This window comes from Vicugna pacos, chromosome 8, assembly GCF_048564905.1.
Source record: "Vicugna pacos chromosome 8, VicPac4, whole genome shotgun sequence".
Classification (NCBI taxonomy): domain Eukaryota; kingdom Metazoa; phylum Chordata; class Mammalia; order Artiodactyla; family Camelidae; genus Vicugna; species Vicugna pacos.
The window spans coordinates 44,877,652-44,902,744 of record NC_132994.1 but is presented as its reverse complement, the minus strand read 5'-3'; the positions used below and the strand labels follow the sequence as shown (position 1 = coordinate 44,902,744).

At 38.6% G+C, this 25,093-nt stretch overlaps 1 protein-coding gene and 1 long non-coding RNA gene across 2 annotated transcripts in view; both read right to left on the bottom strand.

Moving 5' to 3' along the window:
- The window catches only part of NKAIN2 (sodium/potassium transporting ATPase interacting 2), an 865,819-nt gene that overhangs the window by 725,756 nt on the left and 114,970 nt on the right, over positions 1-25,093 (bottom strand). The window lies entirely within an intron of this gene.
- Positions 16,158-17,621, bottom strand: LOC140697872 (uncharacterized). Its single transcript, XR_012075250.1, has 2 exons — positions 17,544-17,621; positions 16,158-16,383 (listed from the first exon to the last, which is right to left on the bottom strand). It is a non-coding gene; the product is annotated as an uncharacterized lncRNA (long non-coding RNA).

Below are 25,093 nucleotides of genomic sequence, written 5' to 3'. Positions count from 1 at the left end.
TGAAACACACCATGACACCAACACATCTCCCCAAACACCCAAATGAAAAGCCACATATTCTTCCAGTGTAAATAAGATTTGAAAATAGGTGTTAAGTTTCTGGTTGGTGTGATAATGTTAGATGTTTTCAATCAGAAAAATTAAATGTTTATTTCCTAGTTCTCTTAAGATTAATTATGAAATGGTTAGATTGCATATAAAAATAATTTTATCTTTTTGTTTTTATTAACGCCCAGTACAAAAAGAGATAAAGGAACAATATGAATGCCTAAGCTCTTTGATGAAGAGATTTAAGTGGTTTCTTTTTAAATTATCTTTTCCTGTCTCACTGAAGTACTAATTTCAATAAATCACCTACCGGCACACTTCAACTATGTCATAAAAGTATACTTTAATCTCCAATTGTACATCCTTAAAATAACTGAATCTCTATTCACCAACAGTTTTGAAGTAACAGAGGTCAATAATGATGACTTTCAACTATGTTTTGCTAAGTTACATGCACACATTATATGTATGTATATATGTATATTCAAAATTACTACTCTATGTGACTTCTCTGAATAACTGCTTATTCTCTCAAAACTTCCCTGTACCAAGTAGAAGCATTCCAATGACATTTGAGTTGTGTTCAAATATATATACACATATGTATCACATGCATACACATGATTATTAGTTATAATATGGCTTTGTGATCATATATAATAATATATAGATTATACATATGTAATATATAATATAGTGATTAAATGTTGGGCAGTTATATTACCATAAATAATTTTAATTAGCCAATTTCTGAAAAGCATGTCAAATTTCTCATTAACAAGAAAGCGTTATACTGGATCTGACTGCCAATTTCATATGCATACATGTAAACACAGGCACAATAAATGTACATAAGCATCTTATTTTTATTGAGAAAAAATTAAACCCCTCATTTTAAAATAAGAGTTAGAGTTTTCAATGTATGTTATCACTGAATAAAGACAAAACATTTACAGGTCCTGGAAAAACCAATTAAAGACAAAGTTTTTTTTTTCTTTTCAGTTTGTTTCCTGTGTAATAATGTATACTCCAAAACATCCTGTCGCTGAAATAGAATGCTATTATAAGGATTAGGAACCTTTTAATGTGTCCCTTCCATTTTCTTCCATGTAACTTAAAACAGATTATAAATCTAATCATCCTTTCAGCAAGATCACTCCCATCAATTTTTTTTGTATCGACTGCCTATTTAAAATTGAATCACATTCTCTATTTTACATCCTTTCTCCTTTATATTTCTCTAAAGAATCTACATTACTATTTCCATTTAACAGACTTGCTGCGACTTGCAGAACTTTAACATAAGTTAGCCTGCTGGTCCCTCTCCCTGTGGGAGAGTCTGGATATGTACTCAAATAGGACTCCGGACTTAGTGTAAAGGTTCAAGAACCAGTTTCTTTTTGTAGAAAATGTTATTTCAGGATGGGCAAAAAGCATTTTCAAGAGTTCATTCTCTCCTTTGTATGTGTGTGTGTGTCTGTGTGTGTGTGTGTGTGTGCACAGAGAATGGAATGGGATAGGCTAGGACAGGGCAGGATAGGACAGAACAGAACAGGATACTGTGTGGTAAGGAGGGGCAGGAGGGTGGTTTGCAATCACATTCACTTCCCCAGATATCTGGATGGGTGTCCAGCCTGTGAGGTGTCATTGCAGTCTTTTATTATAGAAGTTCACCACTGACACTTATCAATATTAACACAATAATATAAGAAGGTGTCAAAAGTAGGAAAAACTTTAAAAATGAGTTACTTGAGTTCTTAACTATTGTCAAACAGAGAAAAGAATTTATATCATCCCACAAATGGTAAGCAGCAGTGGTCGTTTTTGATTCAAACCATCATCTCTCCAAAACAATATCAGTCATAAAAATAAAATGGCTTTCACAAGGCATCTAATATTATGAATATTCTGGCAAGCAAATATAGCTTTAGCGCTTGCATAATAAGACTTCTGTTAGGGATTTGCATTTGTATATGCCTGCAGACATAAAATGTTCAGAAAGGGGAGTAGACTAGAACAGAAACTGCATTATGCTGAAAAATACCAATAATAACATGCTGGCAAGTGTGCTTTGATTGCTCACATTTCTTCTAAAGTGTTTTTCTAGCCCATGAGCACGTGAGCTTTAAACAAGTTTGATTACAGCCGCCAAAGTATTTAATGAATCAAGAATAATAGTAGTATACGACAAGGAAGGCTCTATGTGCAGTTTTAAGACTTATTTTTGTTGTTGTTGTTGTAGAAAATGGGACACAGGAGGGAACTCATGCATTTATGGCACTATGTTTTTTTCTCCTGCTTTGTCTTCTTTACTAGCATGTCACTTCCAGATTTACAGTTGCCAATACGCATTTCCGATCACCAAGAGCAACAGCTACAATTGCAAGTTACAGAACTGTACACGGGGAAACACACACGCACACAAACACACGCACACACATCTCCTGCTTTGCATCAGCCACGACATATGCCTTTAATACTACCAGGGCAGTGTTTGGAAAAGATGGTCAAGCTAGGTTATGCTACTCACAATTATTTTTTTTAATTATGAACTAGAGTTCAAGACATATTTCTCTCTGCCTCGGCTCCAAAAGACTTCGACATTATTACCTATGGTGGGAATCCCTGAAAAGAATAAATAAAGGCTAGAATCACCTACCCTCCTGACCACTTATCAGGGAAGTCCATTGTCATGGCACTCAATCATCGAGAAAAAGAATCTAAGGAATGTTCATTCAGGCAGTAGCAGGGTCCAGTGCCTAGAGGGCTTCTCATATATGGTGCTAATATGAGCCTCTACCTTGCAGAGCAGGGACACTGCTTCTATGTGATAAATACACATGACAAATGCCTGTGTCCCAGGCATTGGAAGAGGGGAGAGCACATGAAGGGGGCAGGCGGGGAAGACAAGAGCTGTTTGAATGGCCACTGTAGGAGGACCTTAGAGTTGTAAAAATGAAAAGCCCTCATTTCAAGAATGGCTCAAGTCTCAAGGAGGTGTACACCTGAGGCAGGGTCCTCCACGTACCTGTGCCCACCAGATCCAACTGAGAGCTCAGAAGAAGGTACTCTCTGGACAGAAACTCGGAGCCTCTAAGAAAAGCCTATCTAGTGATGCAGACCTTCCTGAGTGCTTTAGGGAAGAGGAATAGGGAAAATCTGTAGGAGGAGTGGTCCCTCCGCAAGGTGAGTAGCAACAGCAAGGGCCTGTGGAGCACACAGGTGACAGTGGGCACGTGGAGGGGCCAACATCCACGTGCCCAGTAGACGTCCTTCAGAGACTGCAAAATGATGGCCACAAGCCAATCATAGCTCCCAGGTGCCTTCACTTGACCTGCTGCATAGCGTAGGCCTGCAAATGTTTTCTTTAAAAAGTAAAGTTAGATACTAACATTAAAATATACAATTTTTACATAATATTTCCGGTTTATTTCCTTTAACTATACAGTCTTGCATCACAGCAAACTCACGTGACAATAATCAGCTGGGGTTTGTAGAGTTTATCTCTTTAGAGATGCACATCGTTCTCAGTCCCTAGATTTCCACAGCTCTTCACTATGAACCGTGTTTTATGTTTTATCCACGCCCACACATAAAAGGTAAAGGGCGAAAGGCAGATCAAGAGAGATATATGCTATAGAATGAATGTTTGTGCCCTCCCAAAAATTCGTATGTTGAAATCCTAACCCTCAATGTGAAGGCATTAGCGGGTGGAGGCTTTGGGTGGGAATTAGGTCATGTAGGTAGATTCCCCATGAAGGATGTTAGTTCTCTTATCAAAGAGACGCTTGCCTCCTCCACCATGTGAGACATGTCCACAGCAAGAAGATGGCTTTGTGTCAAGCAGGAAGTGAGTCCCCACAAGACGTCAAATCAGCCAGCAGCTTGGTCCTGAACTTCCCAGCCTCCAGAACTGTGGGAAATAAATTCTGTTGTTTTATGAGCCACCCAGTTTATGGTATCTCATTATAGCCACCTGAGCTATGACAATATGTCTTTGGGGGAGAAAAAAAATCTCATTTCCCTAGTCACTCTAGTCATTTGAAACCTGAGTTAGACAATGAGTTTGCAAGTATTTTCATAGTTCTATTAATATATTTCTGCATGATGCTAACCGGTTTAAGAACACACAAAACCCGATTTGAACTGGAGAATCCTCTTCTTCCTTTAGAAAGGAGTATGAATACACCCATCTGGCAATCACAAGAGGAACTGAAGGAACATGTTTGAGGACAGACAAGTAGTTTTTACAACAACCCACTTTCTGAAAATAAGCGCTGTGAAGTGAGCACAGTGGTCGCCAGTATGAAATCCGTTTCTCATTTCTCTTCCTTTCTTCCCCAGTCACCTGAAGGGCTCCTGGCAATGCAGGCTGGCCACATGCAGGAAGTCGCAGCCCTCTGGTTCAATGTCTTCTGAATCCCCCTTGTACCAAATAACTCCACAAGGGTGCCCTAATCTTAAAGGAGGCATTTACAGAGACGGGCTTACTTCTCAGGCTGCAGCAAACTTAGGACCCTGCAGCATCAACGCATAAAATAGTCCCAAAGGAAGAATGCCATCCTCTAGCTAATTCTTCTGCCGTGCAGATACCTGGCAAAATCTGGCTCGTTTTCTAGACCCACAGGCCTCCTATATACATAAACTCTCTCTCACGAACTCTTTTCTTCCCTCTCTCATTCTCCCAGTGCCTTCCCACCAAACCTCACACTGATAACAGGAGTAAACCTTTCTCCCTAGGAGTGAAAGCGTTTCTGGGGTAGGTCTCAAAGAAAATGCCTCGTGGAGGTAAACCACATATTCAAGAACAATTGCTGGTAAATTCCAAGGAAATGACTGGCCATTTGGAATTTCTTTTCTCATTTGGGACAGTTTCTCATTTGGGACAGTGGGAAGAGAATCTTCTCTTCCACTTTATGAAGAATAAGCATTCAATCACTCGCTCCACACATATTTATCTGATTACACTAATTATGTGCCAGGCACTGTTGTAGACTCTGAAGATAAGGTAACCAGTTCAGCCCACAGGCCTGCTATTGAGAAGCTTATATTCAAGACAAATACACAGATGAGGAAATAGACAATAGCCAGTGGCAAGCGCTTTAAAGAAAACTAAAACAAGGTAAGTGATACAGGCTGACGGGATACAGAGCGCTATTGCAGAGAGGGAAGGCCTTCCGAGGAGAAGACACTTGACTAGAGAACAGAGTCAAAGTAAGTGGTTAGCTAAGAGTATTCTGGTCAAAAGGAACAACAAGTGGGAAGCTCCCAGAGGGAGAATGGCTACCACCACCTGGCTGGACTGGAGCGAGACACAGACAGGGAGGGCTAAGAGGTGGAATCGGAAGGCAGCAGCGAAGTCCTCTAGGATCCTGTAGGCCACAGAGAAGAGTCACGTATAATTAGATGCCACCAGGGGGTTCTCATCAAATGCGTGACATGATCTGATCATGCTTCTAAAAGATGAGTGGTTCTACACTGTGGAAGACAGACAGGAGAGAGAGAGCATGGGAACAGGGGCCACTGTAGAAATCTGGGAGAAAAACAATGAGACTGGCCTGCACCAAGTGCTGGCCATACAGAGAGCAGCAGTTGGATCTGGGAAATAATTCGAAAGTAGAACCAATAGGATATGCTGACTGACAGATGAAGGAAGTTTAGAGTTGTCATCAAATAAATTTCTGATGTAGTATATTAGTTGATCTTTTGTTTGTATTCAATTATTTACTGCTGGAACACAAAAAGAAACAGAGATGGCACTGGGGCAGGTGCTGGTGTGCAAGTCCAGGCCAAATGAAGCCTTACAAGCTGTGGAAAAACAATGAACTTAATCTAATTTCAATGGGGCCATTATTTAAACCGGGCATGTTTTACATCAGGTTGGAAAAGAAAGATACGTGGACAGAGAAGGGAGCTACTTAAAACAACTTTCAGTCCAACTCGAGGAACTTTAAAATTCAAGGAGACTCAGATACCAAGTACTCCAACAGGGCACTGTTGGCCTGGGAGTGGCAGACGACTCCACATGGAGTGAAGGGAGCAGAACACACGCAGCTATCCCTGGGGCCTCTGGTCTCCCGGGAGTTGCCTGCAGCTGTCATGGGGATGAGGACAATGGATGGAACAGTATATGGTGTCAGATTTGATAAACCTGTTTATTTTTCTAATAACTTGCAAATTACTTTTTTCCCCTACAAAAGCTCTTTCGACTTCCAAGGTCACACGTACAGCAGTCATCAAAAGGGCCAAAGAGTACCTACATACACTGCCCAGTTTTCCAGCTATTGGGAAGCTGACAGCCTAAAACCTCGCTTCTTTCTGCCTTTTCAGGTCAGAAGTTTGGAAAGACAATAGCTATGATTAAGGGAAGACACACTGGCAACAAATATACCCCTTCCACTCCTAAAATGCTACCAGTATCATGACACACTGTACTTTGCAATTACCTATATGTTTTCCTTCTCTAAAATGCAGTTAATCCAACCTAACCATGATAGTGTCCTGCCCACATTGAGTATTTTAAAAGACTAGAATCTCAGTGAAAAAAAATCATATAATGAAAATACTAAGGTTTAATGTTAAGAAGAAATTTAATTTTTTAATTATATTTTAACCTCTTATTTTGAGAAACAAGGTTTTTTTTTTTTTTGAGTAGTGTATTAACTTAAACAATGTCATGGTAAAGACACAGTTCCTGTAGGAATAAATTATAGCACAAAGCAGATTGTTCCTAATGTTTAATTCCAGGATATACTACTTGGAGACACTTGTAAACATCTAAATTGAAAACAAAAATTGTATCAAGAAACTAAGATGCTAACGTTAAAGAACCTTCATAATAATTAGACATATAATTACCTAGTAAAAATTAAAGAATTTTTCAGAAGCAATTAATTTGATCTAAATCTATTAAATATAACATAAACCAAAAATATTCTATTTATTGAAAAATATATATACACACACAAAATTGTATTTGTTTATTCAATGTGCTTTTCTTGAGTTTCCATGATGTAATCAGCACTGTGTCCAGTGCTGATGATAATGTTCAGACATGTCCTAAAAAAGTAGCTCCAGGCTGACATTTTTTGAAAAGATCAGAGAGTTAGCGATACAATATAGTGATGATTTACTTATTCATGTATTTTTTAATTAAAAAAACCTTCTTGCTTCCAATTTGATTGAGTTATAACTGACATACAGCTCTGTAAGTTTAAGATGTGCAGCCCAATGATCTGACTCACATACATCATGAAATGATTAACACAATAAGTTTGGTGAACATGCATCAGCTCCTGCAGACAAAAAATAAAGGAAAAAGAATCCGTGCAATAAGTGATAAGATGTACTTGTTTATTTTTAAGTTGAGTTTTGGTGGAGTGTTTTAAATAACCTTTTTCTATAGGCTGACAGTATTTTTGTATGGTATGCTGGGCTTCCACAGCCAAATTGGACCCAAAGTTTTATGTATTAAAAAAGATTGATTTTACACGGAGACTTGGCAGTAGACTTATAGAAATCGTTAGCTGAATTCATTTTTGTTCTTTCAGTACGGACCTACAGAGACCGTACACTGATCCCTTCAGTGAAACACTAATAACTGCCATCTCAGATCTGACGTGTAGCCTTTTCTTTCTCCTGATTCAGCTTCTGACTTGGAATTGTGGTTACTCACAGGAAATTCTGAGACTATGACGGGTCAGAACTGGACTGAAGAGGCAGCAAGGGAGGGGATACTCTGATGTACCGACTCATCCATCTTCCAGAATAATAACTGCCACTCGTGAAACAAGAACCAAACCCTGGCTTTCCTTTCTTTTTCTTCTCTTTGTTTTTCTTCCTTCCTTTTTCCCTTTCTTCCTCCCTTCTTTCCTTCCTTCCTTCAAGTGAAGCTTCCAGGTGTATTTAAAGAAATACATATAGCCATTTATATTCACTTTTAACCAGATTTATGAATGGAATGATGCTTTTAAATACAAAAGTTTAAATTTACCCCTCGGTAATTTTACACGGATAACACGATTACATGGTAGCTGTTTGCAGCTTTCATCAGTCCTCTCTACCTAGCGATGTCAGTAATGAAGACTCTGAAGGAAGGAATGACGTCTCATGCAAACGGTTCTACATATTTAAGTTCTGAGCAACTGAGCATGAAAGCAGAGGTAGACTGAGTATATTATGAACAAAGTTTAGCACAACAATCAAATAAATTGCATTCATGATATCCATAATCATTAGTCTGTGACACGACAATTAACTACAAATGACAAACAGTTCTCATTAATTAATATAATCAGTTCCACATTTGCATAGCTATCAAAGTTTTGGACTTTTTAAAAACCATTCTTCAGTATCTCCTTGAGTCGGTTATGTCTCTTCTACCCTACAACCACAAGTGTGTCATACAATGGATGCTGGCTTCAATAGGCCGATTGAGCTACTATTGGTGTGTTTAATCAGCTCTGACTACGTATGTATGTCTCTCCTCTCTTCTCTTTTCTTTCTTTCTCTCTGTCCTCTCCCCATCTGTGCTTTTTTTCCCCTCAGGACGCTTCCCAGATCACAGATCACAGGTCTTGGAACAGACTTCCCCCAAACCAGTATTTTCTTCTCTGCTTCCAGACTGCTTTACTGGAAAAGTTCTTAATACACTCTCCTGCTCCCTATTCCCTGGTCAGAAAGTTCAGCTCCTGGGTACGAAGGGCTCAAATACTGAGGTGGAAGATCAGAAAAGGACAAGGCAGTGTGACACCCACCAAAAACACAAGCCAGAGAGAGGCCTGGGAGCCTCTGGACTCAGCGTATAGGAGGTTCTGGGGCTGAGGCAGCTGCAGCAGACGGAGGAAGGGGATGGCGGGGCCGATGAGGAGCTCTTAAAGCCCTCGCTGCTCATGCCTGCGGCTCTCTGGCGATGGCTAAAAGTAGATGATGCTGGATGCATGCACTTAAGTCCTTAACAGTGCCTCGGACTAAAGTCTCCTGCAACACAGGATCTAAATAACATTCTTGCAGTGTAGACAGAGGACGAGAAACATGAAAGAATATTTGAGAGGCACAAAAACAAGTTAATTTTACATGAAAATATTTGAAATGCCATTACCTCTCTCCCCAGGTGAATTTTTTTTTTCAAATGACCTGGCTTTTCATGGATAAGCATGGTCACGTATGTTCAGTTTAAGCTGAAAGAGGTCATAATCAGATTCAGAAAAAGTCCAAGTATGATGTAAACCTTGGTACATATTAGCTATAACATGCATGCTAGATTAGAACTCTGACCTTGAAGACAAAGCACTAGAATAACTGAATTATGCAGCCATTTCTCTTTGTCACATCAATCAGGGTACTGACCCCTGAAGGCACTGCAGTCCAGGTGCAAGTGACTCTCCAGGTCTGAGACGCCATCCTTTTCTTGAGTGCAGGAAACAAGCTTGGAGGGACAAGATACACAAGAGCTTAGTGAAGACTCCAGGACAAAAGGTCTTCTTTAGGTATAGTAACATCTAAAACCTCCAAGGCTGATCGATTCCTAGTGGGGAGGAACTGTCAATCAATGCTTTGATTGATGCTACTACTCTCCCTTTGATACTAGAACACGGTACCACTGGCTTGAACTTCTCTACTTTATCAAACATCAAGAAAGAGGGGGGGGAAAGAAATCAACGTAGAGATTTCTTAGGAATCTAAACAATTTGGCAGGTTATTACAGAATTTACAGGTTTTACTCTATCACAGTTAACTTGTTCTTTAGAGCTTAGCAGCAATTCAGCAGGTTGCCCCCAATTCCAATTGTTTTTCCTTTGCACAATATAGTCAAGGACTTAATCATCAGACAGAAGCAACATAGTTAATACTTTAGGGAAAATCATCTTAAAAATGGTGAAAAGACTTCAAGTTCCTTAAGGGAAACATGTAAGATTTCCACAGTGATAATTTCATTAACACAGTGAGAGTTTTGAAGCTCGCTATAAAATTAGATTTAAAAAATAAAGTTTAAATTTCATTTAAAGTACATCCACCCCATCATGCACATTAGAGCAAAGTATTTCAAAGAAACATATTTTAATAGTATTTTATACAGTCAACACTTACAGGAAAAACATAGGCAAAGAATACAACTTCAGGGAAATTAGTGATGCATGCCTCTGAAATTACAGGGGTTCATTCTTAAAATCATTATTTAAATGTAGGTTCTTTTTAATTCCTAGAGAAATACTTTACTTTTCTCTACTCGCCAACTAAACTCCTCATTAACCTACAAGAACACAGCAACACTGTTGTGCAGCTGATAACCCTCCCTTTTTATTATGCAAATAAGACTGTACAGGTGGTTACAGATTTTGAAATAACTGTTACTAATTACACATTGTTCTCCAATGCCATAATAAAAGTTGAATGAACTTGATATTGACAAAAGGAAAATCTGCAGTTTAAAGAAATGCCACGGTATCTGAAACAGATGTTATCATAAAATGCAGTCTAATAATTTTGAGGGTGAAATTGTGCTGAAGGCTCAGTCATCCACAATGGATTTCTTTCTGACTTTCCCAACAGGAATCAGGGTTAAACATTCTAAATGTGGTTTAATCTCACTTGAATTATATGTGATTAAAAGTTTCAATTTGACACAACTGATTAATTATCTCAGAAATTCAATTGTTGGGTAGAGATAGTTCACCTGCGAGGCTCACTCACGGCAACACAAGTCATGAAGGTTTGCTTGGTGAAACCCAGGGAGAGAGAGAAGGAAGGAGGGGAGTCTCATACACTAAAGCAGGAAGCACCAAGCCATGGTGGCGACGGTGCAGTCTCCAGGCTGACCTCAGAGGTACCGCCATATCTGTGGTAAATGCAGAAACCAAAGGGTACACATTCATCATCACACAATCACTGTGGAAGAAGCTGGGCCTAACACCGAGGGGGCTAAGCGGGCCATTTAGCCTGGACTGCACCTTCTCGAAGGACCTTGGATTTAAACCTGGCTGTGATCTCTATTTGAGTTTTACCACGTAGTCCCAGATATACTGCAACAAGGGAATAAACTGAGGTGTTCATATTAAAATGCTCAATACCCACAATTTTCCTAAGAGTGGCAGACGTGTCTGTATTTTCTAATATACCAGAAGTCTAAACAGTGGAAGTAGCTGGAGCAATCTTGACCTTGGAGAGGCCCCGGCAATCCAGAAACAGAGAATTGTAGATGTTGAGGATAAAGTTCTACATTGTGTTAGCTTCAGGGTATAGTCATCAATACCATTATTAGTAAGTTTAATAACACTGACCATTAGATCAAGGGATTTTAGCAAAGTAACTGCTTTCTCAAATATAAGCAGTTATACTGAAAACAAAACAAGAGAACAAGAAAAACAAAACAAAAGAAGTGAGGAAGAAAAAAACTAGAGTTCAGTATTACTGGTTTATCATCTGAAGTATTAACAATATCTTCAATTTATGAACCACCACTATTTTCCCTTTCTTTACAACTTTGTGCAAATATTGAAAATATGATTCATAAATCTTGAGGTTTCCACATACAAAATTTATATATACGTCTGCACATGTATACACCCGTGATTTGACACTTTCTAAAATACATTTGATATTGTTTTTATCCCTTAAATATCCAGGTGGCAGAAATATAAAGGCAACAAACCTCAATAAAGTAAAGCAAATCCAAATCTTGAACCTAAATTTCAGGGTTCAGTGAAAGACTTTTGAAGATACCATGAGGCATAACCCTGAGAAGGGATATTTACTGCAGTGTATCTGCACAAACATCAAGTCCAAGGGATTGCTTCATTGTTTCTCTTTATCCAAAAATAAATTATCTTAGTAAACAAGAGACTAATTTCTCAGGTTTTCTGTTTTACTTCATCATAGTGTTTGCTACTGAGACCGAGCAGAGCTGGGGTAGGAATACACTTCTCCGTTAGGCATTAGTAAGAGCAGGATATGAAACAAGGCTACAACAGCATCCCCAAGGAAGGCTGGTGAGAAAGGCTTTGTGACTATGAAGATACGATTCTAGGCAACTTCCTGAACTGGTCGAGGGATAAAAGGCTACAACAGAAGGCTATCATGGTGGGGGAAGGTGCAAAAAGGACAGAGCTGGGACTCAAGCCGAAGGTTGGGGGTTATCCTTTCATGTAGGACAAGATCTGGTCTAACTAGGATTAAAGTGAGAATCTCATAATCCTCACCGTCTAAGCTACAGTAACTACCCTTCTGGAAGTGATTTAATTTGCAGTCCTACCTTGGGTGGGGATGAACTGGAACAGAGGTTGGAAGATAAAGCTGCTTGCATCAGAAACTGGGGAAAAGGCACCCAACAAGTGACAAACAAGAGGAAGGCACAAGTATGCGAAGGAAGAAAGGGCTGATACTTGTTTCTGTTTTTTGTTTGTTTGTTTGTTTTTTGCTTCAGGCCCAGAAAATTTTTAAAGAAACTGGAGTTATCCCATAAGATTTTAGAGTGAACTTCAAAGAACCCTTTTGGAATCAATTAGTGTCTACAAATATTTATCTAAAAAGCCACTCAAAGATATTTGACAGGTAAATACTTAAACTCAATGATGTCCAATAACACATCCCTGTGAATAGAAGGTTTGTTTGTGTTTGCTTTTTTAAAGCTATTACAACACTAAGCATTTGATAAATATATGAAAATTGCATTATCAAGCTGAAGTGTTTTGACCTCCATAAAGCATCTCTAAATTATTCGCCTAGCTATTCAGTTCAGGTACACACCTAGAACAGTGGGATAACCAATCAAGCTAAGCTTTATTAAAATCTAGTTTTCAATAGGTAGAGATAACTACTGACTAAAGTCATCTTGACTCTGTTCATGGTGAAAGACTAATAGTTATGGCACATCTACTATGTGTCAAATACTTCATTTATTTTCTCCTGAAATCTTCCCAACAACCTAATGAGGTGGGCATAATTTCCATTTTACAGACCAGAACATTGAGGCTGAGTTTAGACACAGAGCCAAGAATGGGGCCCAACGTAATCCAAAGCAACTGAAATCAATATCTCTTAGAGATATCTGCAGTCCCATGTTCACTGCCACATCATACATAGTAGTCAATATATGGAAACAACCTAAGTGTCCATCAATGAAAGAGTGGATACGAAAGATGTAATACACACACACACACGCACGCACACATACACACACACATGCAATGACACTCAGCCATGAGAAAGAAGACATTCCTCCCTTTTTCAGAAACTCAGATGGACCTTGAAGGCATTATGTTAAGTGAGATAAACCAGGCAGAAAAAGGCAAATACTGTATGATCTCACTTATATATGGAATCTAAAAAATCCAAACTCAGAGAAACAGAGAATAGAATGGTGATTGCCAGGAGCTGGGGGTGTGGAAAATAGGGAGATACTGGCCAAAGGGTACAAACTTTCAGTTACAAGATTAACAAATTGTGGGGATCTATTGCACAGCATAGTGAGTATGGATAATAATACTGTAAGAGAGTATACCTTACATGTTTTCACCACAAGAAAAAAAAATAGTAACTACTTGATAGGAGGAAGTATTAGCTACTGATAGGGTGGTAATCATTTTGCCATATACAAGTGTATCAAATCAACACCTTAAAGTTATATAATGCCGTATGTCAATTATATCCCAGTAAAGCTGGGGCCAAAAACAAAAAAAAACCCTGAGTCTAAGACTACCTACTTCAAAGCATGTCCCCTTTCCACAAGGGGATAAAGCAAGACTCACCTCTAGAGGAATACTAGGATTCTTAAAGATGGTACTATCATACCTTTGCAACAGTACTTTTCTTGAAGACTCAAATAACAATGCAAGTCATAAGAAATGCCCTTTAAGGCACTCTTTTACCACATAGGGCGAAAGCAGGTTGTATGTATCTATCCCAGGTTACAAGTATTTGAGGAAAGAATAACAGGCAGATTTAAGGATGAGAAGCACCATAAAATAATCTAGATGTATTGTGCATATTTACTAATTATAGCTCAGAGAGAACTCTAGGCTCTTCTATAAGCCCAGTGGCTGTCAACCTATTATAATATAATGGTTGTCAACTGTATTCCCTTCCAGCTACCCCTGACGGAAACATGTAATTACTAAAACTACCAAAGCAAATGCAATTGAATTAAAGCAAACCACATTCTAAACTTTATGGACATAAATTCTGTAAGGCACGTAGGACTGAATAACACATAATGACTTGGCTGCTTTAGGAGAGGAAAAAAATAGCATATATCATAGCAGCTAAAACCTAACAATGGTTTAGTAAGAGTACCTGACTCAATTATTAAATAAATAAGCAGTTGCTGGAATGAGCACAGATGCAGTTACCATAAAGTCTTAAATAAGAAGCAGGGCCATCAACCAATAGGCACATAAAAAAGAGCTCAGTATTGCTAATTATCAGAGAAATGCAAATCAAAACTACAGTGAAGTATCACCTCACACCAGTCACGATGGCCATCATTAAAAAGTCCACAAATGATAAATGCTGGAGAAGGTGTGGAGAAAAGGGAACCCTTCTACACTGTTGGTGGGATTGTATTTTGATGCAGTCATTACAGAAAACAGTATGGAGATTCCTTAAAAAACTAAAAACTGACTTACCCTATGATCTAGCAATCCAATTCCTGGGCATTTTTCCAGAGGGAACTTTAATTCAAAAAAGATACTTGTATTCCAATGTTCATAGCAGCATTGTTTACAATAGCCGAGACACGGAGACAAACTACATGTCCAACAACAGATGACTGGATAAAGAAGTTGTGGTATATTTATACAATGAAATACGACTCAGTCTTAAAGAAGAATAAAATAATGCCATTTGCAGTAACATGGATGGACATGGAGATAGTTATACTAAGTGAAGTAAGCCAGAAAAAAAAAGAAAAATACCATATGATATCACTTATATATGGAATCTAAAAAAAAAAAAAAAGACACAAATGAACTTATTTACAAAAGAGAAACAGACTCATAGATACAGAAAACAAACTTACGATTACCAGAGGATGAAAGGGGTGAGAAGGGGATAAATTGAGAGTTTGAGATTTGCAGATACTAACTACTATATATAAAATAGATAAACAACAAATTTACACTGCATAGCACAAGGAACTATGTCCAATATCTTGTAGTAACTATAATGAAAAAGAATATGAAAAGGAATATATGTATGTATATGTATGACTGAAACATTACACTGTATGCCAGAAATTGACAGAACATTGTAAACTGACCATACTTCAATAAAATTTTTTTTAAATTACATTAAAAAAAAAGAAGTAGGGTCCTTAAACCAGACACCAAATGTTCCGAAGCTACTGAGAAAGTTTATTAATTTAAATCATGTCTCACAGGATAATATTTAAGAAGCCAATCTTCTACGATGACAAATCACACCTCAAAATCGCCTTCATAGTCATAAAATCCTCAAGCTAGACAAGACCCTGAGCTGTCCTTCAGCTTCGGCCAACAAAATTTTATCAGCAATAAGTACTGCTTGCATTCCACCTGCGGCATAGTCTAAATGAAGGTAAATAAGGCATTCATGCAAGAAATTAACACATGGCAGAAAATAATACTGAGCTCCAGGGCAAAATTCAGTCTTGTGACGGCAAAAAAATCAAAGAATATAACTTGGTCTACGAAATCCCTAAACAGTATCTCATTAGTATAATTCAGAACTGTACTCCAGGGACACATATTTTTACAATATTTATTTTATCATGCTCTTACAGGAATTCTTCACTCTCTAGAACAATACAGAGGAAAACACTTATCACTCATATTCATTTAGTTATTAAATCTCTTTGTATGTCTTTTTCTATTAATATCAGTTATTATTTTGGTTATTCTTATTGCACTGTGTGTGTATATATATATACATGGCTTTATTGCACGGTGTATGTGTGTGTGTTTGTGTGTGTGTATACGGGTTTAGAAGGTAAATGAACATTCTGTTCCAAAATGCTTGGTTTTTGCTTCGACTCATAAACAGGAAAGTAACTTCTCATGTGCTAATCAGTAACAAATTTCAGACCAGGAAGCCACTGGGACAGGTCTTCTAAAAATGCACCAGTAATATATAAAAAATGAGAAAGTGATCAAACTTTATACACACACATAAAGTGATGATATTAGCGGAAGTCAATTAGCTATTTTGTAGTACCACATCTTGTTCTGATGCTTTCAGGTGGGTCTCAGAACCACAGAGTAGGGTGAGGTCAAACTGAAGCTGAAGCCAAGGACAGACTCTGCAAAGGCGGCCTCGGGACGAGAAGGAGCGTCCAGCAACATTTCATGCATCCATGTCTAAAATCTGACAGCAGAAAGGAAATCACCAGGGAATTTCTCATTTCCCTCTTCAGACTCCTCTCTGAACTCTGAAGCAGAGTAAGAAATGCCTGAAGATGTTGATCCCAGAAGTTACAGCGCGGCAGGGCAGATCAAATAAACCTTCTGCTTAAAACTGCTGTGCTGCATAATTTTAATATTAGACTCTGAAATACCTTCCTAAAAAACTCCATACGTATATATAAATGGAAGCCATGCAGTGCACAGCTTATGTGAGTGTTTCCTGTGCTTTAAGCATTTCTGCCTATTTCAGCCAACGGTAGTTAGCCTGGCAGACTGTCACTTTTGGCTCATGAGGACCAGACTGCTAACACTCTCAGTCAATAGGGCCCCACAACTTTATTCTGGGTGGAGTATTTCCTTCAACGTGTGTTTCTCTTGCTAATGTGTCTCTCCCGCCACTTACTTCGTGTTCTGACAAGCAGTTTGCACCTATTAATGACAGACAGATACAGACTAGATCTGCTAACAGAAAGCAAGGAAAGTGCATAGCACTGGTCGTCAACTGTGTTAAGATGGCTCCAGGTTCCTTCCAGGAAATGGTTGAGGAAACGTTAGGTAAAGATCTTCAGGAAGTTCAGGACTGGGGAGAGCCTCTTGGGAAAGCTTATGAAAGACACCACAGACTCCTGGAGCTGCAGGAACAGTGGCTGGAGGAATCCCAACTCGAGGAACCAAAGAAAACTGAAGAGAGAACGCCAAAATCGCATATCCAGAATAAATCGTCATAGGAACTAAGCCAGACTTTTCAAACTGTAGGGCCCGACTTATTAGTGGGTCATGAAATCAATTTTGTGGATCAAGATCTCTTTTTTTCCCCCACATAATATTATAATACAATTGAATAAGATGAAAATATCATAGGACTTCACTCACAGTAAAGTTAACTATTGCCATGCAATTCTTGCTTCACTTCTAGTTTATGTCTTGTAATTTCATATGTCTATCCATGGGTCACATTTTAAAACGTATGGAAGCCAACAGCCTATGTATAAACTACACAAGCAGTGCTGGGTTAGCAACCCCATTCCGTGGAATGGACTCCCCACAGAAAATTGGCTGTGTGAACACAGAAGTGGCCCCTCTAGTGTTACCTAGAAGTGTGAGGGTAAGGTATTTATGTACCTCTGTGTATTAATGTCTTCTATGCCCTGTTGAGCAATTGGTATCTGTGTGCTGAGAGCCCCCTGTGACCACCATCACCACTCTCCCCAGGTAACTTACTGTATCTTTGGGCTCTGGTCCAGTTTCCTGGTTGACACTCTATGACTTCATCAAGTTTGGGGACCTATCCAGATTCCAAACTCTCTTGGTCGGAACCTTAACAGTCTACCTAGATCCTTCCAGACATTTTAACTCATTATCTAGATGCTTTTGTTTAAATTTCCAAAGTCTGCCTGGTGATCTGCTTGGGAAATGAACTATAGCTACAACGCCAACCTGACATCCCAGAACCACTGCCTGCTTCATTCATGGAACCTACTTCTGTTTTATCCTAGCCACCAAAACTTTATTTCCTCATAGATAAGCCTGGACTTTACTATATTCTTTTGATACTCTGGGCAGATTGATGACTGTGAAACTGAGCAGCATCCTATGGGGCACCCCTGGGTACAAAAGTTGCTCCATGTCCCCCGTTTCCTGTTCGTAGAAGAAGGCTTTAGTCTCCTAGGTTCCTTGAGATCCAAAGAGCAGCCACAGGCAGTTACTAATTAGGGAAGTGAGGGAATGCAGAAACAAAGGAAAAGCAGTTAAAAGAAAAAAGTAATGACAATAGTTCAGCTAAAACAGACACACAGTTCCTTCTCAAAGGATGTACATGACAATCTGACAGATCTCTTCTGAGTCGTCTTCAGGAAGTAAGATCTACCCTCTCCACCCAGGTGGAGGATGGTGACTACATGCTAACACAAGCACTAGACTCCAGGCTTGCTGGAACCAGAGGGGTGGTGACTGAGATTCTTGAAACACCACCCTGTTACCCATCCCCCAAACAATCAGAGGAAGGTCATGAATCCTGCAGCCCTCAGACCCTTATGTTGCCTTTAAAAACGTTCCCCTGAAAACTATCGAAGAGTCTGGGTCTTCTGAGCATGAGCTGCCCCTACTCCTTGCTGGTCCCTGCAATAAATGCTGTACTTTCCTTCCCCACATCCAGGTGTCAGCAAACTGTCTTTGCTTAGCAGTGTGGACCTGAGTTTGGTTTGGTCATAACTGCTCCTCTAAGAATTAACCATCCACGTGGGTCCGTTCTGCATAGCCAATGCTCACTCTTCCTTCACAAACTTTTACTGTCTAAGTCCTAATATATCAGTCCAGCAGAGCCTGTCTGAATTAGACAGGTTTCATAATTTTCCATGATTTAATAGATGGACACTTGGTATCAGGCAGGTCTACAGTAGTCAGCAGATGTAGGTCATCCTCTGAGTCTCCTTCAGAAAAAGAGTTACATTCTTTAATGGTTGCCCTTGTGAAAGAATTTTGTTTCATGGCAACCACAGATGGTTCCATCCCTGGGCGCTGGACTAAGGAATTGTAAGGGCAATCCTAGGGAAGTACAAAGCGCTCAAATCAACTGCTAAGAAATCACAACAATCTTTAGAGTGTGTTCTCAGGACATTTATCCTTTACCTTTGATCTCTTCCCTTAGTGTTAGAAATGAGCTTATTCAATTCTAAGCCATGTGATTTTAGTTAGGAATGCTTTTGGCTATAAGCAACAGAAAACCCAGCTAACAGTACCTTAAACAAATCAGGGTTTATTTTTCCACAAAAGAAGACTAGGTGGCTGCTGTTCTAGTTTAGCAACTCAAAAATATCAAAGCTGAGATTTCTGGGATTCTCTTGGCCTTTCCTCCAATTTGTTTCCTCATAAAACTCCGTACGTCAGACCTATGTTCAAGGCACTAGACAGGGGAGCAGAAATGACAGTGCTGGCCACATCTGACCCCTTTCATCTAGAAGACAAATACTCCTTGAGAAACCCATCCAGCAGCCAGACGGGGTCACATGGACATGTACGCCTGCAAATAAGGCTGCACAAATTAGGAAAAACATCATGCAGATGAACTGAAACAGGTAACAAACCATTGCTTGTGTCGGGCATATTACCACCCAAAACAAATTGTGTTCAATTAAGAATGAAGACAGTGGAAATGAGTATCAAGTTAGCAATCAACAGTTTACCACCTAATGGCACCTCCAGCTCTGAGTCCATGGGTCAAAGGAACACAGGTATTTTCTGTCTATATCCATGAATCGTCAAGTCTTCATAATGTGAAATACAAGATCCTACCAAACATTTCTTAGTCCTTGGGTGGTCACTGACCAATTTTTAGGAAATGGCATCCTTATTTTCATATGCAATGGTGTATTCTTAATGGTTTTAATATATAAATTGGAACAATCCACTCTCCAAGAGTTGTCTAAATCTCAAATTTTAAAAGAAAGTGTTCAAATTTGACTAGCAGAGTAAATGAAAGCTTACAGTATTTGGCACTGGAATACCTAGATTCAAGATCCAATTGTGCCTCTTATCAACAAAGAAATCCTAGAAATCAAAATAGTTCCAGTGAGAGCTAAGTTGGATTTAATGATAAATCTGCTCTAGCTCAAAGTATGATCTACAGAACAGTTTAGGAGGTGATTCTGATGTATGGATCAGGGACTAGACATGGGGCTTCTCAAGGACCAGAGAACTATTATATCAAAACATTCTTATTGAAAAATCAATATAACACACATCTCCAAGGACCCCATGTCAGAACAGCAAAGCCTTTTGTGGTGGTGATGATGGTGGTAGCAATGGTTTGCTGCTCCTTGTCATGGAGAATTGGCTACTGTTGGCGGGGGTGGGGGGGTATACCACCGTCACTGAGCTAGCTGTGATTTCTCTAGAACTTACCTGGGAACCAGTCTGCAGATTCTAGCAACGATAAAAGAATGCCCCCCCATTTTTCATGAACAGATTTCCATTTCAGAAAACTGGTAGATCAAAGAGTTATTTCTTCCAGAATTACAATATTAAAGACCATGTTCTATAAAATCAATTCATTTTGTTCCCCTGTCATCGCTCACACTGGAACATAGCTCATTAAATTTCAGACACAATTAGAGGTAAATCATAAAATGTATTGCCACACAAATAACAGTACTTTAGCACAATTAGCCCTTACACCAGAAGTCTTGTTTAATTCCTGCCAATTAGCCAGGTCATTTCCCTCAGCTATGGTCTGAATGTTTGTGCCCCTTCAACTTCACATGTTGGAATCCTAATGCCCAATGTAATGGTGTTGGAGGGCGAGGCCTTCAGGGGTGATTAGGTCATGAGGGTGGCTTAACACTCTTGTAAAAGAGATTCCACAGAGCTCACTAGTCCTTTCCACAACGTGAGGATACAGCAAAAAGGTGCCGACTATGAACCAGAAGAGAGTCCTTACCAGAAGGCGACCTGCGAGCATCATGACTTGGGACTTCCCACCTGTACAGAACTGTGGAAAATATGCTCCTGTTGCTCATAAGGCACCCAGGCTGTGGCATTTTGTTACAGCAGCCCTAATAGACTAAGACACTCTGTAATGTTGCCTTCCTTTAAACATTTAAAATACTATCTTTTTATTATTACCTCATTGAATAACTTCTTTAAATAACAGCATATTGTAGATCTGTAACTTTTATTTCATTTCTGTCAGCATTTTATTTTAGGAGTCATTTCTTCCTGCAACATCTTTTCATCACCACTGCAGATATTTCCATATGGAAATTTTATTTTTCCTTTAGATTTCTGTCCTTAAAATGGTTTATGCATTTATTTTGTTCTACATCTCAATATATAAAAGTGATAATAGGAGTAATTAATGTTTTGCTATTTTACTCCTAGTTTATGCAGAGGAGTCATTTGATTATCAAATCCATCCAGGATTTGCAATTAGAGCTGGTTCTGCAGCTGCTCTCTTCACTTTTTCCTGTAATTTCTTTAGAACTGTTGTTCCTTTCTTTAGAACTGTTGTTTTCCAATGTGTGTGATGTACAATACTCAGAATGCATCTTCAAAATAAATGTGGCTTCCTTTTCTATCTTCAAGGCCAAAATGGGGAGAAACTCTATTGAGCTTTTCAGAATTAAAGTGGTGCTTTTAGTGCCTGTATTTGTGTGTGTGTGTGTGTGTGTGTGACCGTGGATGCAGTCAGCAGCTTTGTCAATTTGGTTGTCACTGTTTCATTAGGCTTTCCAGATGTTCAAATGTAAAAATATCATAAAATGCCATGGTAAGGATGTGTTTCTTTTCACTCTTTTTCTTGTCTATTTTTCCCCCTAAAGAAAGGATGAACAAAAGCAGAGCCATAGCTAGTATGACCGTCCACCAGTCTCCCTAAATGATCGAGGAGAAAAATCACAAAAGAACTTTCCAGGATGCTTTTGGCACTCATCAATATAGCACAACTTACATGGGTAGACAATTGCATTTAACATTTAAATAGAAGAGAATTCTGTACTTACCAGAACTCAGAGATATTTTATTTATACAATTGGATGACATTAGGTAACTGATACGTAAAAATATAACTTATTTTTTCTAAATTTGATATAGTATTAGAACATATCTGTCTCAAAAAATAAACCTTTTCTTCTAAGTGATATGTAGTAAGATTTTTCTTAGGACTAAGCTTTAAAAAATCTACCCCTACACTTACACAAACATAGAATCATAAGATAACTTTCAAACTAGAGGGAGGTCTTAGGCATTAACTAGATATGCTGATAATTTATCAAAAGATGAGATATTTTAATTAATTCATCATAAGAATTTCACATGCATGCAATGTGTGTGTGTGTTTGCTGGAGAGGAACATACCTTAATTTTCAAATTCACTTTATAATACAATGGCTTTGACAGTAATTATAGAAATTGTAAGAGAACCACTTGGACACAGCTTCACAACTTCTCACTTCCTCCCCAGGAAAGGCATTACTGCGTAAGTTTCCTCAACATTATTTCATCAGGTTCCTGCCACTTGTTTTCAGCTAAAAATCAAGAAAGATAGGAAAAAACTATTCCAATTATATCTGTTTCTTCTGGCTTTAAATCAAGTTTGTAGAAACAAGCCTGATAAAGTTATCTTTTTAATTCATTGAAAAGTGATTGTAAATTTTTTTGAAAATTTTACCTTTTAGGAAAACCACCCAAATGTTACCTGCAGGCAGGGGCTGGGAAGGAACCTTGTAGATAACAGATTTAACAACTCTTGCAGAGACTTGTGACAGTACTGCTCAAGCATCACATTTCAGTTGAATTTCAATGATTTTATTTAAATTTCAGAAAATAATTCATTTAAAAAGTGCTGCTATAGTGACTGACAAAAATCAATTCTGAGTGACAATTCCTTTCTGAAAAGGACGTGGGTGCCATCAAACTTAGAAACAGAAGCTACCTTATTTGTTAGACTTATTTATTCTTTAAGATCTTCTAGGAACAAGCACAATTCTGAGACTCCGGCATGGCTATTTTAAACCTCAACGGAAGATCAGGTGCACAGGACACATTGAATCTAGTGAGGAAGAAAGAACATGCACATAAAAGGGTAAGTAATGGCCCACTGTAGAATATTGCACATAAAATAAATGGCCTAGAACATAAGACCTATAAAAACGGAGGCAAGGAGGGTTCACCATGGGCTGGAGTAGTGGAAAAAGATTTTACAGAGAAGTTAGGCTTTGATATGTGTTTGAGAAAAAGGATGGTACAAAGCTCATTAGTAATGAGAAGAGAGTGAACACTGAAATTGGAGATAATGGTGAGAGCCATCCTGGGTAAACCAAAACAGGAAATATAACCAGACATCAAACAGTCCTAGTCACAGAAAGGGGGGAAGTCAAAGCAGGGAAGAGTATGATAAAATTAAGCAGTTAAAGAACTGATTATAAAGACCTTTCAATGCTAGCCTAAGAGAATATGGACTTTTACATCAGCTCACAGAATGACTTGTGAAGTTGCTGTTGTTAATTTCAACTACTCACGTCTAGGATCTACTCTAGAGATTCTGATTCCCAGAGGCTGGGACTGGAGACTATTTTTAAAATGACCCACAGATATAAAACCAGCTTTATGAGCATGTGACCTAAGCAGTCTCACAGGGTCCCATTCTTAGTTTAAGACTTTGCCATAGCCACCATGAAATTCTTAATAATTTTATTATCAATCTTTTATCTGCTGCCATTTTTTGTCACTCCACACATATATAGAGTTCCCAATGGCCCATGAGTGCTGAATTCCAGGGGACCTAAAATGTATGGGAGTTCAGCAAGACTCAAAGCAAATATAGGTAATCCGACTCCATCCATGACTGAGTGCATGGTGGTGCTGACAGCCCCCAAGAGGCCATGTTTTCTGCTTGAATCAGAATTTGCATGTGGGCAGAAGAACACAATGAAAGGCATTTAAGCAACAGAAACCATCAAGGGACCCTGTCATATCCCTTCTTGTTCACACTACTTCTCTGTATTAGTCAACCATTCACACTGAAAATGCCGACACAGGAGGAAAGAAGGTGATAGGGCAACCTATGCTTTCCTTTCCTTTCAGTCCTTCCTTATTCATCTCTAATCCAAATGAGAATGTTAGTAAAACGCAAGTGTCTCAGAAAGTTAAATAAAAGCATTTGAGTGAGTTTTGTTTAGCCATTTCTCTTATTCTGGTAAGGAAGAAATACATATGCACACACAAACCACAAAACACAAATTGTGTAACGTTTGTCATCAATGTTTCTGTATATGAGTTAAACGGCCTTATATTGGCATTTAAAACTGTCATTTTACAATAGAAAGATGACCAGTAAAATCTATGCTAATAATTTGCAATTTTAATTTTTCTTTACCTAGCACAACATGAAATAGAAATTTTAAAAACACCATGACAAGTTGAGAGAACATGGAAGAACAGAAAAAGTTTTACAGTCTAGTTCCTTTAATGTCATTTGTTTTTTCTGCTTTTAAAGAAGGTGCTCCACATTTTCATCTTGCACAGGGTCTTACAAATTACAGAGATGGCCCTGCCTAGGTAAATGTGATAATCAGGGCTGAGAACTGCTGGTGTAGGCAACAGAGACAGTAAAGAACTTGAAGAGGGAGAGATTTCGAAGTTTAATATGTAGAATCCCGATTGAAGTAAATAACAGAAATGCAGGAAGACCCATTGGAAATGTTTGTAACAGAAAAGTGAGGAATGAAGACGTCTCTTCACTAATGTGAGTACAAAGGGAAGAAGGAAAAGGAAGAAGTTAAGGAAAAGGGCATCTAAAGAAAGCCCTGGTGACTCAAAACGGCAGGGAAAGGAAAAATAAAAACCACTATATATAAAAATAGATAGGAAACAAGTTTCTTCTGTCTAGCACAGAGAACTATACTCAGTATCTTATAATATCCTTTAATGAAAAAGAGTATGAAAATGAATATATGTATATACATGCATGACTGGGACATTATGCTGTATACCAGAAATTGACACATTGCAACTGACTATATTTCAATTTAAAAAATTAAAAATAAAAAAGTCTCCAAACGTTGAAACCTTGGTGGCAGGCTCACAATAATGCTATTGAATTAAAGAGGAAGTCAAAGGTCTCCACTTCATACATGTGGACTTTTAAATGGAAGACAGACCTGTTGGGCAGCACATTT